Source organism: Euprymna scolopes, chromosome 5 (assembly GCF_053919585.1).
Source record: "Euprymna scolopes isolate OS-2025 chromosome 5, ASM5391958v1, whole genome shotgun sequence".
NCBI classification, from domain to species: Eukaryota; Metazoa; Mollusca; class Cephalopoda; order Sepiida; family Sepiolidae; genus Euprymna; species Euprymna scolopes.
In genome coordinates this window covers 105,146,167-105,151,723 of record NC_136486.1, presented here as the reverse complement: position 1 = coordinate 105,151,723, position 5,557 = coordinate 105,146,167, and positions in this window count along the sequence as shown.

Genomic DNA, 5,557 nt, shown 5'->3' with positions numbered 1-5,557 from the left:
GACACAAGAAAACAGTAAATGAATCCCAAAAGGAATATAAGAATAGATAGTTATTGTTTTATATAGTTATTGTTATATATAGTTGTTGTTATATATAATTATTGTTATATATAATTATTGTTATATATAGTTATTGTTATATATAGTTATTGTTATAGTGATTGTTATATATAATTATTGTTATATATAATTATTGTTATATATAGTTATTGTTATATATAGTTATTCTTATATATAATTATTGTTATATATAAGTATTGTTATATATATAATTATTGTTATATATAGTTATTGTTATAGTTATTGTTATATATAGTTATTGTAATAGTTAGTTTTATATAGTTATTGTTATATATAGTTATTGTTATATATAGTTATTGTTATAGTGATTGTTATATATAATTATTGTTATATATAATTATTGTTATATATAGTTATTGTTATAGTGATTGTTATATATAGTTATTGTTACAGTTTTTAGTTATAAATATTATCTTCAAATATACAAGCGACCATCCAGAATTTTTTTGTTTTGTTTTTAAGCCGAGAGATTTCTCTCAGTCTCACAAGGGTAAATAAATCACTTCAGCACGGTAACATAAATGTATAAGTACCTTTTTCTCGTATCGGTTTAACGTTTTGCGATCGGTCGCTTCCGGTTATTTCCGTAAGCGAGCGAGCACATCGGAGAAACTTTAAGGAAACCGTCCAGTCGGTAAATGCAGAAGTACCGAAAGAAGAACCTCTAATCTAATAGATTCCACGTTATCTAAAAAGTACTTTAAAAAATGCTTTGTTGGGAACCGCCAGAATCTTGCGGAAAATATAGGAAGACTGAGAAAACAAGATGCTCATTTGTTATAGGCACCATATCAGTATAACATCAGCAATATCAACAAAATGTGAATAATAATAATAATAATAATAATAATAATAATAATAATAATAATAATAATAATAATAATAATAACAAAGACACAACAGGCACAAAATAGACATGCAGAAAATGTTAAGAAGATGTAAAACACAAAGGAGTATCACATAGAATCACGAAAATTTTTGTGTGTCTCCAAAACTGACACCACACCAAAGGGTCAAGGACGATAGAAAGACCGAGGAGAGAAAGCTACTAGCCAGACCTCCACTGAACGAGTGCAAAAAGAACTGGGACCTTGGGGAGACTTGTTGCCACCCAAATTCCAGTGAAGACCAATAGTAGCCGCCAACGAGAAATCAATCGTAAGCGGTTGCTACGATAACGCAAATCAATTTTCAATGGTTATCGACAGAGGTGGGGAGTACTGGAAATCTGTGGAGACTTGTTTTCACTCAGACTCCAGAGAATGTCACGAGTTGTTTTCAAAGAGAAATATTTGATTATGGCCTGTATGACTACTCCTAGTGAGTAAATAATAATAATAATAATTCTGATTTCGTTTATCAATTAAAAAAGATTTCCAGAGGATTTCCTTCAATCCCGGCCCTAAATCAAGAGATTCAAAGATTTAGGGTTTTCCTAAGTATGTTGGTGATACCTACAATAGCAAAGATCTGAAGGCCGCCTAAAAGATCGGGGATTCCTAGTCTTTTCAATTGCCATTCCAGACGACTTGATACTACTACTAGCGTATCAACTTATCTCCAAGGCCAATAAGCATAATTGCTTTACTTTTCGTTCTCCTCTCTCACATTCTTGTCCCAGGGTACTGAGAAGTCTAAAATTTGCCAGTTTTTTAGGTCTTGTCAATGACTACTATATCCGGGCGATATGTTCTAATTGCTTGGTCGTTATGACACTTTTGTCCCACCATAGCTCTACATTTTCATCCTCACTTGTTCTCATTTCATCAGGCACCTCCTCAAACCACGTTCCAGCACACTTCACTCCAACCTTCTTACAGACTCTCCAATATATCCAGAGCCTCATGCGATCGTGTCTTTTGCATTACTCTCTTCCCCCCCCCTCTCCCCCACTCTCTCTCTCTCTCTCTCTCTCTTTCTCCCTCTATCTTTCTCTCTCCCTCTCTCTGGGCCATCCGTTACATCCTGCTGCAAGGTGCACAATTGAATCTGAGGCCTTACTACAAATCCGGAATTCTGCAGCAATTTCCCCTTCTAGAACCACTTTTTTAACAATCGTGTTTCCAATGCCTGCTCTTGTAGTGCACAAACGAAAGCTTCAGTACTCTTAGCCAGATACCCAGCTCTAAGCCATTGCCATGATCTTTCATCAGGCACATCTGCTATATACTGGAAGAACTTTCCGTCCATTTTCCTCCATAGCCAGTTCCTCTACTCTTTCTATGTCCATACGTTTCACATAATCAGCCTTGGTCTCACATACCTTCACTTCATTTGCCACAACCTCTCTTCTAACGACATGCTCCTTCAACATCTCCTCAGTTCTAACACAATCTTTTACACTTTTCAATTCTCTCCCACCGCCTTTCCTCTTTTGATACAGCCTTACTACGCTCCTTAAAATGTGGAATATACCAAACATTGCTAAAACTTTTCTAGTTTTTATATCCATGGCATGCAACTCCTTATCAGACCATTCTAAATTCCTTCGCTGTGTTTCAAAACTCTCACTATCCATGCATTCACCACTTTCATTAGGTTTCCTCCATACAACTCCGACTTCGCAATTAGTTTCACTCTATAGGATACTCCTCTTGACTTTCTTTTTCATCTCTCTGTCCATGATGCTTGCACCATTCCGCACTCCCAAATACTTATACACTGTATCTTCTATTTCTTTAATAATTTCTCCATTTGGCAGCACTATTTCATGCGAATGAAGTTATACTCCCCTTTTTATCACCAGCACCGCACATTTACTAATCCCAAACTCCAACCCGATGTCTTCTGAGTATGTCCGAACGATTTCTACCAGTCTCTCCATTTCCCTCTCATTTCAACCGAATATCTTCAAGCCATCCAAAAGCAGTAGATGGCCGAGGTGTCTGCCACCAGATCCAAAGTTATACCCCAGCTAATCCCTCTTCAAGAGGATGCTCAATTGCATCATTATCCTTTTGTCAGAATTTAATTCTTCCATCTATCCTTCTTTCTCTCTTTCTTTTCTTCCTTCTTTAATCCACCCCTCTATGTAAATAATTGTAGACTGCTACTGATAGCTCGTCGCTGTTTCTCTGTTGACGATTTCTCGAATGATTTTTTGCTCGCCGATTTAAGCGAAAATGAAAGTGAAAAAAGGCAGGTGTTGTCTTGGCTTTTGGGAGTAAAAAGTCGTTGTTGGAAAATATCACACCTGAATGTAGTAACCCATCGTGGTGAGACATCAGGAGACTCTACTTGAAGGTCCTATTTCGCCTATATGATGAAAATGAAGATAAAAATGTCGGCGGCTGAGTTCAGACAGAAAAGTCTTAAAAAATCAAGTAAAGCTTTGTCTAGAGGGAAAGAAAAAGTGCAAAAGTTAAACCTCAGACGAGTGAAAAAGTGACGTTGCAAACAGCAATTCGCTTGTTACTCAGGAAATATTCCAAATGAAAAGGAAAGTTTATAATCTTCAATGGTGCAGCAAGAAGAGCCTTCTCTAATAAGAAAGTCTTCGTTCGACTAGTCTATCGAAGTTACATACGGTCAAGTAATGTTTTTCCCAATTAAAAGCTGATGAATATGAGTAAAAAAAAGTTGAAAAATGACGCAGATTTATTTGATAAAAAAAGAGAAAATCCAACGAGACATTTTTTTATGCTATCGGAAGCAGGAATGATAATTCTTCTCTCTAAAAAAAAAAACATCCGTATAAATCATCCTAAAAAACTATTCTTACTTAAAAGCAAGTTTTGCCGCTTTCTTAATCTTTTCTTATCTTTTAATTATAATCTTTCTCTCTCCTGAACTTTTAAGGTTCGTCAAAAGGGGGCATTTTTTGGCAGTCAAAATACAGTCTTTAATACAGTTAGAAATGAACTTCAGACTTTATTTTTTTCTCCCTCCCATTTCAATTTATTTCTTCCCTCTTTAAAGAAGAATTTATAATTATTTCGTGTTTTCCCTCTTCTTTATCCTTGGCTTATTTGTAAATGCTTATATGTAATTTGTTTTTACAGGTTCTAGTATTTAAATACGTCTAATATGGTTGTTACTAAGATAAACTCAGACACATTACAAAAAGAAGTGGAGATGAGATAATGAATCCCCTTGGAACATTCCACGTCTAACGCCAACCTACCCCGGCACCTCTCTGTTTGCTGTCAGCATCGTTTTCCATTGAATCATACTTGTCCCCAAAAGCCCTATCACATACCCAGTGACATTCATCATTGATAGTGTTTCATGGATCCATGAATAAGGAACTATGTCGTAAACCTTTCCGTAATCGATCCATGCTACAAGCAAATTCCTCTTTTTCTTCTTTGCATTCATCATTACTGCCTTATCAATCATTAGCTGATCCTTGAGAACACCATTACTCAAAAAATGTCCATAAACTTTTTTTCTGCAAAGATTCTGGTTAACAGCTTCCACATAAGTGGTAGACATGTAATCGGTCCGTAATTGCTGGCAGCTGTTCCCATACAGAGGTCTGTTAAGTTCCGTAATCGATATGTTCTTTCTCATGATGTGAATTACGCCTTGAACTATTTTTACCTCGCTTTTCACCTTCCATCTATCACTACTCTTCATGTTTGGAATATCTATGATCTCGGCTCCACGAAAAACCTCTCTTAACTTCTGAAGTACTTCTTTTTCATTAAAAGTCAAAGCTCGAAGTTAATCATCAGTTCCCCATACATTTGCTCCTTCCACTGGCTCCATTGTGTCAGAGCAATCGATCTCATCTGCCTTAAACCCTTCAAACCCTTTCTCTTCACTTCCCTTACCCTAAACATAACTTCCCCTAAACATAGCTTTCCATTCTTCCTCAGTCGTCCGCTTTACATCATCGCTTACATTTCCCTTCTACACTTGCACGCCTCAATGCTTTCATCAAAGCTAGTTTCATCAATTTTACTTTCGCTATTCATTTCATTCCTAACCATCCGTTCAATTTCTTCCCTTGCAATCACTGAAACTACGTTGTTATTTTTAATCTATTTTAACTGAGATACCAAACCTGCCAAACTCCAAACTCCTCCTCCTCCTTTAGATTCTCTCTCTTCCTTCACTTTTCGAATATATCCACCAGATTTGGTACTTCCACTTCTTACAAAGCATTCCCACATTACATTTCTTTCCCCATCCGTCCATGGTTTTTTGACATTTCCTGTTCCAACTCCCTTCTTGTCATGGGACTCTCTCTGCCAATCCTCACTGCCCCTACATCCATCAACATTCGCAGAATTTCGAACAGTAGTATGATGACGACAAAACCCACCGTGCTGACCAATAGGACACCTGCCGGACGTGAGACCATCGCAAGATTTTCCAGCCTCATTCACGTCGTTATTTTCAATATTTTGATTTGAAATTCTCCCATATATAGAGTTGGTATGTTTTAGGTTAGACCACTAGCGATAGTTTTATCGAGACATCATCTCAAGGAGAGTTAGCAACCAAGATTAAAGGCCCCTCTTCCCGACCT